At 37.4% G+C, this 14728-nt stretch overlaps 2 long non-coding RNA genes across 2 annotated transcripts; one reads left to right on the top strand and one right to left on the bottom strand.

The window, feature by feature from the left end:
• The first annotated feature begins 8655 nt into the window (after positions 1–8655).
• Positions 8656–9593, top strand: LOC111885822 (uncharacterized). The gene is made up of 2 exons (XR_002848223.2): positions 8656–9108; positions 9328–9593. It is a non-coding gene; the product is annotated as an uncharacterized LOC111885822 (long non-coding RNA).
• A 1541-nt stretch (positions 9594–11134) lies between these two features.
• On the bottom strand, positions 11135–13655 carry LOC128132651 (uncharacterized). Its single transcript, XR_008230918.1, has 2 exons — positions 13121–13655; positions 11135–12012 (listed from the first exon to the last, which is right to left on the bottom strand). It is a non-coding gene; the product is annotated as an uncharacterized LOC128132651 (long non-coding RNA).
• Positions 13656–14728: the final 1073 nt, after the last annotated feature.

Below are 14728 nucleotides of genomic sequence, written 5' to 3'. Positions count from 1 at the left end.
CAACCCGATCATGCAAACAAAACAAATATCACACAACAACTAGTGTACTGAATAACCAGATAGTGGGACAGCCTTGCTGCCTTCAACCCATGGATACAGGGAAGAGACTCACCTTGCACTACCGAATCTCACATACAAAATCTTTGATTGCTGGCCTGCTCAAATCCCCACGCAAACAATCACCAAATAATCATCCGGTCAATAATTGGATCCCAACAAACACAAAGAGTCTAAAATGCGGTAAAAGACCTTTTTACCCTTCCATATGCTTGGACCAAGGCCTAAGCCCAATCGAATAACCTGAAGGCCCAACTTTCATATACACACCCAAGGCCCAAATATGGCCCAATTTTCCAAATTGGTCACAAATCCTTCATAGGTCTTAATCCATGGTCCAAAAATATTCCTTAGCCCAAAAAACTTGAGTTCTGATGGCTCAACAAGGCCATAAGCATCTAAGTCCAACTATAGCCCAAACCGAAGCCCTAAACAGTTGAAGGCTAACTGGCTGAGTACGTGGGGCGTACTCATCACGTACGCGCATCGTACTCACTTTAGGCCTTGTACGCTAAGCGTACCTGCTTGTACACACATCTTACTCCCCCATTTTGCCATTTCTCTATTTCCAGCTCTTAGCCCATTAAAACATTACTCCAAAACTTAGATATGACTTCCTTAAGATGGTTTATCATGTAAACTAGCCACCTTTACTTGCATGTATGGCTTAATTAAGCTATTAAAGCTCAAAAGGACTGAAGAAATGACTTAATCCATGCATGAGACCACCACAAGCATAAAGCTTGCACCTTTGAGCTCAAGAAACTCATAATATGCCCTGATATAAGAGAATAAGCTCCACAAAAGACTTAGTTCAACAACTAACCCAAAAGCGACTTAAATCATAAAAACTATGACATGAAGAGATATAAACATAAAGTGATAAAGGTTGGGACTTTATACGTCAAAAGTTACCAAAAGATGGAGCAAAATATGGATCTTTAGGCTTCCTTCCAATGAATGAGTCTTCCACTTCTTCTTCTTTCACTTCAAGGAGCACAAATCACCTAAAAATCAAGTCCAAAGATACAGGAAGAGACTCACCTTGCACTGCCGAATCTCACATACAAAATCTTTGGCTGCTGGCCTGCTCAAATCCCCACGCAAACAATCATCAAATAATCATCCAGTCAATAATTGGATCCTAACAAACACAAAGAGTCTAAACTACGGTAAAAGACCTTTTTACCCTTCCCTATGCTTGGACCAAGGCCCAAGCCCATTCCAATAACCTGAAGGCCCAACTTCCATATACACACCCAAGGCCCAAATATGGCCCAATTTTCCAAATGGGTCCCAAATCCTTCATAGGTCTTAATCCATGGTCCAAAAATATTCCTTAGCCCAAAAAACTTGAGTTCTGATGGCTCAATAAGGCCATAAGCATCTAAGTCCAACTACAGCCCAAACCGAAGCCCAAAAAAATTGAAGCCTAATTGGCTGAGTACGTGGGGCGTACTCATCACGTATGCGCATCGTACTCACTTTAGGCCTTGTACGCTAAGCGTACCTACTTGTACACGCAACTTACTCCCACATTTAGCCATTTCTCCATTTCCAGCACTTAGCCCATTAAAACATTACTCCAAAACTTAGATCTGACTTCCTTAAGATGGTTTATCATGTAAAGTAGCCAGCTTTACGTGCTTGTATGGCTTAATGAAGCTATTAAAGCTCAAAAGGACTAAAGAAATGACTTAATCCATGCATGAGACCACCACAACCATAAAGCTTGCACCTTTGAGCTCAAGAAACTCATAATATGCCCTGATCTAAGAGAATAAGCTCCACAAAAGACTTAGTCCAACAACTAACCCAAAAGGGACTAAAATCATAAAATCTATGACATGAAGAGATATAAACATAAAGTGATAAAGGTTGGGACTTTATACGTCAAAAGTCACCAAAAGATGGAGCAAAATTTGGATCTTTAGGCTTCCTTCCAATGAATGAGTCTTCCACTTCTTCTTCTTTCACTTCAAGGAGCACAAATCACCTAAAAATCAAGTCCAGAGATGAAGAACACTCAAAGAGGCTATTAGGGTTCGGGATTAGGGTTTTAGGGCAATGGTAGCTTATAAAGAGGCCAACCCTAAGGACTTAAGGACCTCATATATGGATTAACACCCCAAAATAGGGTTTTTTTTATCTACCTCTTACACTATGTGCAACCTTCATACGCCCAACGTACGAGGCCTCAGATGCGTGACTAACCTACTTAATACGCTCAACGTATGCCAGTGTACACCCTGCGTACTGGACCTCACACTAGTACTCCCTGCATACTCCCTATGTACACCCCATGTACTAGGGTTATCCTTAAACGCTAAATTCTTCCGAATGCCATAAATTTTTCATTATACGTATGATTTCGACGATCCTTATATCCATGAAAAGGTAACTAGAAGCTCAACGCTTTTATCAACTCATACTTACCTTAAAATTTCCCGAACAAAAATCCAATTTTCATAAAAGCCCAAGCTGAAACTTCACTAAAATACCCCTTGGATCCAAAACACAAATTGAACACCAGGATCATCTAAATTACACCACCCACACCCAAATGGGAAACGATTTGGAACAGGCGTTATAGATATTAAATTGGGATTTTAGGGGAAGCAGAAAGAAGATTATCTCTACCTAAAGAAGTTACATTTACCTTCGATTGAAAGGAAACCGGAAGCAGGAAGATTGGGATCTGTTAGATCGGTCGACTGTTTGTATTGTAAGATTTTCTTTGGCAAATAACATAGCTTATAACATTACATATGAGAAGACAATGTTTGGACTGATCAAGACATTGCCTAGTATGTATGAGAAAACTTCTTCGCCAAACAAGGTTTTATTGATTAGGCAAATTATAAACATGAAGATTAAGGAATGAGGATTTATGACATATCACGTCAATGTGTGTATGCAAGGCTTTTCTGGTTAACACTCTGAATATCAAGGTTTTTTTGGTCGACTATGGTAGTGGTCGATTTCTTATGATGTTTGGGAGTTGTTAATCTCGTATATTGATTGTGTAACATCTTATTTTTTAGGCAAGAAAAAATCGTTTTAATTAATTAAATAAAAAAAATAAAAATATTATTAGTAAATATATAAATTTGAGGAGATAAAATTCAAATTTAATCCAATTAGTAAATATGGGTTAAATTTGACTAATTAGAGAAAGTTGAGTTTGACCACGAGGTGAATTATTTAAGTAAGATTATGGACTAATAAGTCATAGAAATGACATGGAAGGAATAAATGTATAAATAATTAATATCTAGTTGCAAGACTTAGAAGAAGGTGGTCATTTTGCATGGTATAGAAGTTATATGTCCAATGCGAGATACGAGAGACTTGAAATACGACCCCAAGCTACCATTCTCCTTCCTATTTTGTAACAACCCGAAGTTGTTCATCGCCGAAAACCCATTCTACCCGTATAACTCGCCGTATATCGAAACGTTCCGACATCGTTTTTGGGTTAAATTAATCAAAATTATATGTTTAATTGATGCTAATGAGTGTCCAAACCCCTTAGGAACTCATGATTTTAGCCCAAAATGTTTATTTCATAAATTTTAGAAATGTCCTCGCCGGATCACGGAAACTTAATCGGGTGCGACCAAAAGCCCCGTTTAATGCCGGTATCGGGTAGAATTCCACCGTGTCCAAGTTTTTGCAACCTATATAAACGTGTTAAACATTTCATTTGAAGCTTTTTCTCTCTCTCACTACTCTCTCTCTAACCTCTCTCCTAAATCCAAGTTTAAGGGTCCAAAACTCAATTTTAAGGCCTCAAATCCCTAAGGTACCTTCCTAAACTTAATGTATAGCATATTTGACCTTCAAATTCGGGATTTAATCATGAAATAAGGCCTTGAATGTGAGTTTACGGCCTTGATAGAAGCTTAGGCCGTAAACACCTAGTTAAGGGGTTTTTAAGCCCTAAAACCCTTCCAAACCACAACTAGACTTTAGATATGGCTAAATGACTTCATGGAATGAACTTAAAACATTTTAGACATGGATTTTGAGTGATTTGAAGGAGTTTATGGCCAAGGCACATGCTTGGGCCGTAAACTCATATATTTGGGGTTTTCATGACCTTAAACCCTTCCAAAACACTAATAAGGCTTAGATATGACTTCTAGAAAAATTGCTTTAGCCTTGGAACACTTTTAACATGAATTTTGGGGGACAAATGAGAGTTTACAGCCAAGGCTTATGCTTGGGCCGTAAACCCTTCATTTTGGGGTGTAAACTCCTTTAAAGGTGTTAGAAAGCCACTTTAACACCCCTAAAGCCTTAGAATAATTTTTAGAAGTGTATACAAACAAGTTTTTGGCTTTAAAACATAATGAATCACACTTTAGGAGAGTTTACGGCCAAGAGGGGGGTCTCATAGGCCGTAAACTCCAAAAACACTTCAAAAGTCCCATAAAATTCATGTAAGGCCTTGGAACAATTTTAGCAATCACATGTGATTTGTTTGGAATCAATAACACAATTATTCATGGGTATATAGGAGTTTACGGCCATGAGTCCCATGCTAGGCCGTAAACTCCCTTAAGTATGTTCATTGGTGTTTAAAATTCATTCCAAGCCCTTAAACCAAACCTAGAAAATTCTCCTTAAGTGTTTCAAGCCATTTTGCACCATAAATCACCCCACCATGAGTTTACGGCCGTAAACTCATGGGGAGGGGGTCATTAGGGCCATAAACTCCATAAAGAGTTTACTCTTGAAGTCCCAATTCAATATCCTAGCTATATGTGTCCCCAAACGCCACCCGGGTCCCTCCAAACACTTGTAATGGGGTGTTTCCGCGACTAAAAGTGTTTGTCCCTAACAATCAAATAATCTAAGTCCTAATTAGATACAAATATGTATCTTTTCATTATACTTAGGAACCTCGTGTGTTTGCAAGCCCCGAACCAACGTTTAGCATCCTAAATCGTCACGTTTCTCGTCCGGTGAGTTCATACCCTTACACTTTTTCCGTGTTTTTCAATGTTTTCAGGGGGGAATACAAGCAAACTATAACTGTTTTCAAAAACATAACATTGATGTGTTTCAAATAATATCTGGCAAATTTATAAACACTTTTACTCCTTATGTATTATGTTGAGCATAAGGGATGATTTATCAATTACAACTAAATGGATTTTAGTTAAGAAAATAACCAAACTAATCAAATTATTATGGGAATAATTTGGGGTCTTTAGCGTTCATTTTATCATGTACTGATATGTGTATAAAGTTATTAGATAAACTATGTCTGATTCAGTTTATCTCCGCATCATTTGAATGTATTGCTAGATAGTTTCATTGTATGTATCTATATTCACTGTATTACGTTTCATAATCTTTTGTATGTTTGGTATCGTGTGAGAACCTTGTGAATAGTTTAGTACTAGTTTGTGAGTTAGTCACTACCCTTTATGGATGATCAGTAAATCCTCCCCGGAAGTGTAAGCAGAGTCTCCTGGAGGGAGAGCGAGGAATTTGTGAATAGATATATTCGGGATTGACAATCCCACACCTTAACTGCTAGCTACAGTTAGGCGGGCATGCCTGGGGTGACAAATACTGGATATCGTCCGACGTCTGACAAACGTCAAGGAGGTCTCGTTGTCGTATCAGCATGGTTACCCGACTCACAATATGTATTAATACAAGTTTATTCACAACTTTGGTTTTAGATATATATCTAGTACGGGATGGTAATCCCATGGTTTTTGTTCCATAAGGTTCATATCTATTGCATGATGTTATTCCTATGGTTAGAATCTATATCTAGTTCGGGATAGTGATCCCATGGTTTTATCAAACTATCTTATATCTAGTTCGGGATAGTAATCCCATGGTTTTATCAAAATATCTTATATCTAGTTCGGGATAGTAATCCCAGGGGTTATAACAAACTATTTTGTATCTAGTCTGGGATGTTAGTCCCATGATATTAAATCTATATGTAGTACGGGATGTTAGTCCCAAGGTTTTCAAACTACTTTCCATCTACAGTTCACGTATATTAAAGTATTTTATATCTCATTCGGGATAGTAATCCCAAGATTTTCAATATATAGTTTTGTGTATTAAACTATACTCTGTGATATTAAATCGGTCTGTATTTAGAAAAATATGGGATTTTCCTGGGGTATCATATAACGCGTAATTGAACTGTAATGAAGGATAACTAAACTGTTTTACATAAGAAAATATGGGATTTTCTTGGATAACAAACCTTTTCGGAAAAACTAAAGGAAACTGGTACATTTTCACAAAACAAAACCGCTTATGAACTCACCAACTTTATGCTGATTTTCAAACTGCTTGTATTCTCAGGTCCAAGTTAGACAGGTACCCAACGATATCTTTTGGTGAAGACGGAATGCTCAGAAGACTCGTCTCAACTTTTGTTCATATGATATATGTATAAAAATTGTACAATTTACTTTTGAAACAAATGTAAGCTTTCAAATATATGTAATGTAATGGTTGTTTACTGTGATTACTATGTACATTGGATTTGATACTCAACGTGGAGTCAACCCCGGAAATGTTTCCGCCTTTGGTTTTCGGGGTGTGACATATTTCCTCTAAATAATGTTTTGAGAACATGGGATTTTGAAGGGTTTCAACCATTGAGCTTCGATTCATGGAGTTTTAAGTCAATCAAAGTTAACTTGGAAGTCTTATATTTATTAAAAGTTTAATTTCTCCATAAAACTCTCTAGATTGGAATTTGGGCTCAGATGAGAAGGCCTAAATCCAATTTTATTGAATAATTATAGCTCTGGATTGTTTCTAACCTGTTTTATGGTGTTTTACTTGGTTCTAAGTTTAAAAATTCATTCCCATTGATGGAGTTATGAGTAATGAAATTGATAAGCAAGTAATACATGTATTTCTATGAATATATGGTGAATTTGATGCATTAACTCCATGGTGGATGCTCAAACTTGTGATTTAGACGTGGAAATTGCTCATTCCAAGGCTTTTTGTTACTTAGAAAGAGTACAAGAAACCCTTATAAGTAAACTTATAATCATGGAATGTGATGTGATTCATTTGAGAATGGTCATGATCCTAAATTAAAGGATACACCATGGATTCAAAGTAACTCCATAAAGTATTGTGGTGTTTGGACATTTTAGAAACAATGGAATTGGAATACATCATTAAATAGTCTTAATGAAGGTCCTTCACCCACTTGGAAGAGATTGTGTCACACCCCCGACCGAGGCGCCGGAACACGTCGGATTGTGAGACTAAGTTCATTGATCACATGTAAACTGAATATATGGCACAAGTACAACAATAAACAATATAGCATTCATGTTCCAACTTGATGTTTGAATAAAAGGTGTTTACAAATAATAATAATACATGAATTGCCTTAACAGATAGACATATAATACAACAACATGTAAACTAGGTCACCTGTAATCTAATCAATATTGAATGACTGTTTAGTAATTTCCTGCTAATACATCTAGTTTTGAGGGTCAACACAAGGTTGATGAGTGTTATAGGTTTTCTACTAAAAGCAGTAATACTTTTAATAAGTCCAAAAAGTATTATCTTTGTATGAATAACAATAGTTAAAACAGTGTTTGCAATGAGTCTTTAAAAGTCAAAATGTATCTTTGTATAAATAAATCCACACTTAAAAATCGTGTTTGTAAAGAATCTTTGAATATCTTTGAAAATCAAATTGGACTATTACATAAGTAATTTCGTACTTAAAATAGTTTTGAAAGCAACCAAGCCCATGGTTGGAGAGAGAGAGAGAGAGAAAGAGATTCTAGTTAATATTTATAGTGAGCCCTATAACCGAGCTATATGACTTGAGTGTACCCCCTACAACGCTTCATTGGACGTTGTAGTAAAAATTGTAGACACTTATCACCCGCTTCGATTGATCGGTCGAGGGTTGTAGCTAGAAACCGCAGGTGGGGATGTCAACCCCATATAGATCTATACATACGTATCTCGCTCCGAAGATTAACGGTTACAATAGTGTGGGTATGCAAAATGTTTAAACTCAGCTAATGAATAAAATAATGTCTCACTAAAAAGGCCTTAACTAAAAAGTTTATGAATAACTCTTAGCCATAACTTACTTGTGGGTAAGTTCTAGGCATAATGAATATGGGTATATAAGGTTTATAAAAATCAAGTATGTTTGACATGTGCGTAAAAGTGTAATGTGTTCGCTTTTATAAAAATGAATGTTTCAAATGAGTGAACATATGTATATGTATAAATCGTTGTGGACTTAAACATATAAATGAACATGCATAGTAATAGCTTGAATCCTTGGAATACTGCATGGTTTCATAATGTGTTTGTTATAATATGAAATGTCACATGAAAATCATATAATTTTGTATCGTATAGTATTTGGTAAAAAAATAATACCAAATGAGGGGTTGATTTTGAATAAATGGAATCATTATTTATGGATTGGGACTAATTTGATAAAGTTTTGTCAAGTGAGGACTAGTTTTGTTTAATTTAAATGAAAGTTTAATTTTGTTTTGACCTTTGACTTGGTCAAAATCACAAATACGTTTTTAGGTCAAGTCCCGTTTTCACTCTTCAGTCGATCAAAAGGGCTCCAAGAATCGAAAGAGTAGCCTTCTTCCTTTCAATCGATCGGGAACGAGAAAGAAGAAGGGATACCAACGAAGCAGCCCCGGTGGGCATTGGCTGTGGGTAAATCAGAGGGAGCATTTTCGTCAGAGGGAGCATCGTCGGTGGTCGGCGAGGCCGAATAGGAGGGAGGGAGAAGCAGCGATCGTTCGTCGGTCGGGTTCGCAAACCGATGTGGTCTCCTGGGTTCGACGGTCCGAAGGGAAGAACGGGATGGGGTAGGGCATCAGCGAGGGTGGATGGGGTCCGAAGAGATGGAGAGCGTGAAGAAGCAGCGAAGTCTTCCTTGTCTCTTCCGGCTGCGAGGCGTGAGCTCCTGACACTGCAAGCAGCGTTAGCAGTGAAGACAGGACCATTAGACCCTAAAGCAATCCAATGAAATGCAATGCGTTGGTAAGCCATCCTGTAATTAACTATATACTAAGAAAAAAAAGGTATTTTCCAGAAGAGAGAAACACATCGATCTAAACAGATGCATAGAATTTGAGAAAAATATGTTTTCAATTAAACATATAGAATCTAATTGATTAGCAGAATCATCTCGATCATCGACATGGATTTTAGTTTGTTTTGATAGAAATCATTGGAGTGTTTGGTTTTGGTTCTTAACAGGAAAGAAGGATGATTGAGGTGGGTTTTTGGGTTTGCTTGTTTGACAGAAATCGATAGGGATGATCGAAGGCAGTGAAAGCTTTTATTTCATATTTTGGAAAGGTTTGTGAGTATTGGAAATATTTTGGTTAAAAAAAAAAACTAGAAACAATGTCTCTAGATATGTTTTTGAGAAATAGTGTGGGAAAAGTTTGTAAGGGTACAATTTATTTAGAAATGTATTTGGTTGAATTTGGGTATCTATTGATGGATGTATTGTTGAGAAATTTTATTGGTTTTATTCCTATATATAAAATTAAACTGTTAGGAAATGTAAAATTATCAATTTATTAAACATTGGTCTCTTAAATTATATATATATATATATATATATATATATATATATATATATATATATATATATATATATATATATATATATATACTAGTTTATAAATTATTAATTAAAAGATTTTTTTAGTTATATAAAATTATAATCATTGCTTTAAATAAATATGTAAAATTATATCACTTTATAATTTGTGTTAATTTTATTTAATTTCTATTGTAATGTTATTAATTTAATGTAATTAGAGTGGAAAATTTAAAATTTGAAATGAAGATTCAATAGGTTAGCAAATGACATGCATTAATTAGGAGACATAATAGAGTGTGACACATGGCAAAAGAAAAATAAAATATGCATTAATTATGAGGCCTAATATGGTGACATATGTCGAAAGGAGAATAAAACTATTTTTTTATTAGAATATATATATATATATATATATATATATATATATATATATATATATATATATATATATATATATATATATATATGCAAGTTTAATACACCACATACAATTGATTATGACATGTCTCATATTTGTATATACATATGTATATAAATTTATATATATTTTGTGTTGTTATATAATTTTAATTATATAACATATATATCGTGGTTACATGATTGATTTGGATCTTTTGAAGTCGCAAATGACACCAGAAATATATATACGTATATAGTGGTCTTGTCATTGTACAACTTATAAACATCTTTTACAATAATAACTACAATATTTATATATATATATATATATATATATATATATATATATATATATATATATATATATATATATATATATATATATATATATATCGTGAAGTATACCTCGATTCTCGTGTCCTTGCACCGATTATAAAATTTTTCTAAAAGTGCCAGCTTGATGTTCTAGTTGTGGTGATTCCAAAAATGCAGACGAAATTAAATTCTGGTATATGAAACTCCACGAAATGACAGTTAAAGTTCCGCGTTTAATTAAGTTGAAAACGTCTGATTTTTCAACTTTTATAAATATTTTTATCAAAAATATTTCAAATATCAAAATTAAATATCAGGCAATTGCGTAAGTCTAAAAATGCTTTTGAAATTTCCATTTGAGGTATGCAAGTCTCACAACGGTTAGAAACGGTTTTAGTGATTTTGAGAAAATCAGCATTGTATTGGTTTTGGATTTTTAAAGTAGTCATATCTTTTGCATACGAACTCTGTTTTGGACGTTCTTTATATATTCGGTACCTTGGAAACGTGTACTACGAGGCTTAAATGTTTGTATTACTCATAACTGATTATTACGAAATTTCAGTTTTTCAGACGCATTCCTATGGTCACAGTTTGAGTTGTTTGATTTGTTTACCATATTACATATTTGGAAGTAAGATACCATCTGAAACATCCCAAAAATACAGTCTAAAATTTCGTTTTAAAATAGTACTAAAACCATGTTCATCAATCGTCATTTAAGAATCATAAAGAATGTATCTCAAAGTATCTTAACAATTGTCAAATATATCAGAGTATAAACATCCCAGGTTGAACAAATGGTGTGTGCACTACAATCTTCCCGAGCTCCTCTTTTAAAAACTGAGTACCTGAAACCAAAACTGAAAACCGTAAGCACGAAGCTTAGTGAGCTCCCCCAAACTACCACATACCATACAATAACATATAAAGCATCTACTGGGCCTTGCCCACTGCATCAGACCGAAGTCCGGAAACTAACCAGGGCCTTGCCCTCTGCATCGGACCGAAGTCCAGAAACTACATCGGACCGGAGTCCGGAACTAACCAGGGCCTTGCCCTCTGCATCGGACCGAAGTCCGGAACTAACTGCATCGGACCGAAGTCCGGAACTGATTGGGACCTTGTCCCCTGCATCGGACCGAAGTCCGGAACTGACTGAACATAACATAACATAAACATAACAACTAGCGTGAATACATATACTGCATCCTGCATCGGAACAGAGTCCGGAACACATAACACAAAACATGCTTGAATCACAAGACATCAAGCACTCTAACTACTACATCGGACCGAGGTCCAAAACTAACTGAACATAGCATAACATAATCATAGCATATAATATAAACACATATACCGCATACTGCATCGGACCATACTCCGGAACACATAACTCATACCCTGTCTGTATCACAAAGACACCAAGCATACTGAACTACTGCATCGGACTGAAGTCCGGAACTACTGCTAACTAAATGGGCCGGCATTGTGGCCGTAGACCCGTTCCTACTGGAAGGAAACTCACCTCACACTACTGAAGTCCCGCAGACACAATCCCACACTGCTGAAGTCCCGCAGACTCCACCCCATCTGCTGGCTGACAGATTCCCGAACTGTCAACACCAAATAACACCCAATTAATAATTGGGTTCTAACACATAACTAAAAATACATGCTTTGGATAATTACTACATTACCCCTAGCTTGGCTTACCCAAGCCCAAGGCCCAATCCATAGACCCAAAGTCAACTAGGGATCAAAGCCCAACATATGGCCCAATTTTCCAAATTAGGCCCAAACCTCTACATGGACTTCCCTTAAGGCCCAATTGCTCAGTCTAGTCCATCATGCCTCATTCTAAGGGCCCAATATCATACAACCAACTAGGCCCAACTATGGCCCAATTTTCCAAATTGGGCCCAATCCTTCATATGGGCCTTACACTATAGCCCAACTAATTACTCTAGTCCATTTGATTATTCTTGGATGGCCCACACCAAGCCCATGTGAAATTAGGGTTGCACATAAAATGATAATTAGGGTTAAGTGTTTCTCACTTAACCCATTAAGGGCTTAACCCACTAAGGACTTAGTCCATTAAGTCCATTATTGCTTAGATTAATTTATGCCAATGATTGTTATTTAATATTTCACTTATTAAATAATTCTCGTGTGTATGCTGATAATCTCTCAAATATTAGTATTTTGTCAATTAGCCCATTAAGGACTTAGTTCATTAAGTCCTTTACTCTACTAGATAAATGGCATGGAATAATTTGGGCTTAATTCACAATTCAATCCCAATGGCCCACAAGTGGCCCAATTAGTCTAAGGCCCAATACTCATAATTAGGGTTTTCCACCCAAACATGGCCCAATAGGCCCAAAACCAATCTCTAAGCCCATTAGGGTTTGCTAGCGAGGCACCACCCACTACCACCTCGGGTAGTGGTGGTCTACGGCGGCACACGGCGGCGGCCACCACCTTACGGTGGTGGTTACTATTACTTTTATTATTCATGTTAATTACAATTACAAGGTTTTTATCAAAAAAATAATACACACACCCACTAACATAAACTAACTACTACACACACAGCCACACCATGGTGGCCGGCGGTGGTGCTTGGCAGCAGCCACCACCTCACGGTGGTGGCAGTGGCCTTTCTTGCTTTTCCGGCTAGACTAACACACACTAACAAGAATGGATGCACACACACACCCGCTATGAGGTCGCAAAGCAACTCAGCCACCCCTTGGTGGCCTACAGCGGCGGTAAAGGCACCGAAAAACGGCAAAAGCGGCGATGACGGCGACAACCACCATGGTTGGCCGCCATGGTGGCTCTTCACGGGTTTTCACTAGCCAAACGAGCCCTCACAAACGAACAGCAACTGCAGCCCACACCCCCATGCTTTCGACCCACAAGCACACCAAAACAGCTGCTTCGGGTTGGCGGATGACGACTGGAATGGGGGGGAATGAAGAACTAGGCGGCGGCGGCAGCAAGACGAACGTCCGATAGCTACAACCGGAGAAGAATGGAGAAGGACAACGAGCGGTTACAACCACGCAGAGAGTCACCGCGCCCATCGCTATTCCGGTCGTTCACAGCCCGCACAAGCTGTTCACGGCATAAAAAAAATCTTGTCTCGATGGTCCTTGCCGCTCACAGCGTCGCCGGCAGTGGGTTGCGCCTTGGTCGGATCTGAAAAGAACGAGGAGAGTGAGATGGCGGCTACTTCACTCTTGGCGGCTGGAACCTTAGGTCTAGGGTTTGACATGGTGAGGGTGGCGGGTTATATCCCCGACCACTTTAAATCTTTCACAAAATTACAACTCTGGTCCCTCTAACTCTAATTTAATTCGAATTAGATCAATATTTTACATTTTTAACCCAGGTCATCTAGAATATTTACAATTCAACTCTATATGTTACCATTTAGGCCCTAAGCCTCCAAAATCTCTTCAAAATAAGTCCCAATAAAGTACCAAGTAGTCCCTGCCCTTAAGATTATTTACAGAACCAATCTAAAACATACACGTTTAGCCCCCGACTTCTAATATTGTAACAATTAACTCCTCGAGACCAACTCTTATTATAAAATTATTGATTTTAGGGCTACTATCCATTCCTCAACTTTATCTATTTATTCAATTAGTAAACGGGATATTACAACTCTCCCCCACTTAAATTAGATTTCGTCCTCGAAATCATTCCTTATCATTCCTTTCACTCCAAACCACTCTAGTAACCTGGTCACCATCCTGGGCACACCCTAGCCTTTCTAGGGTAACTGTAACCAACCCTCGCGGCGAGATCAGATCTATACCGTCTGATATATGCTGCCTTGAGGTGGTCTGATTCCCTGACAGACCACTCATACCAAATTATTATCGAAGAAACTAGCCTGCTTATCTCTCAACTGACTACTCAACTTCTGCTAGCTTGAAAATTCCCACTACAAAACGGGTTCACAAACCTAATTATCCTTGGCCAATGTTCAACTATTTCCGCTGTGAGTGACTTGTCACTTCCCAATAAACCAGCTATCCTGTCTGTACTTGCAACTTAGGGCACTATTACTAACATTGCCCAAGAGCTGTAACTGCCTGAAACACTGAACTGTCTGAACACTAAACTACCTGAACACTGAACTGTCTGAACACTGAACTGCTCGAAACACTGAACTGCCTGAAACACTGAACTGTCGGAAACTATATGCTGCCACTTGGCTGCTTCCCAACATCTACCGAGACCTACCTGGTCTCAATTTTCCGCCAATCATCTGAACTATCGGGTTCCAGCCCAACTGCAGAGCCAAAGGAC

This window comes from Lactuca sativa, chromosome 3, assembly GCF_002870075.4.
Source record: "Lactuca sativa cultivar Salinas chromosome 3, Lsat_Salinas_v11, whole genome shotgun sequence".
NCBI classification, from domain to species: Eukaryota; Viridiplantae; Streptophyta; class Magnoliopsida; order Asterales; family Asteraceae; genus Lactuca; species Lactuca sativa.
This window is presented reverse-complemented; position numbering and strand designations above follow the sequence as displayed.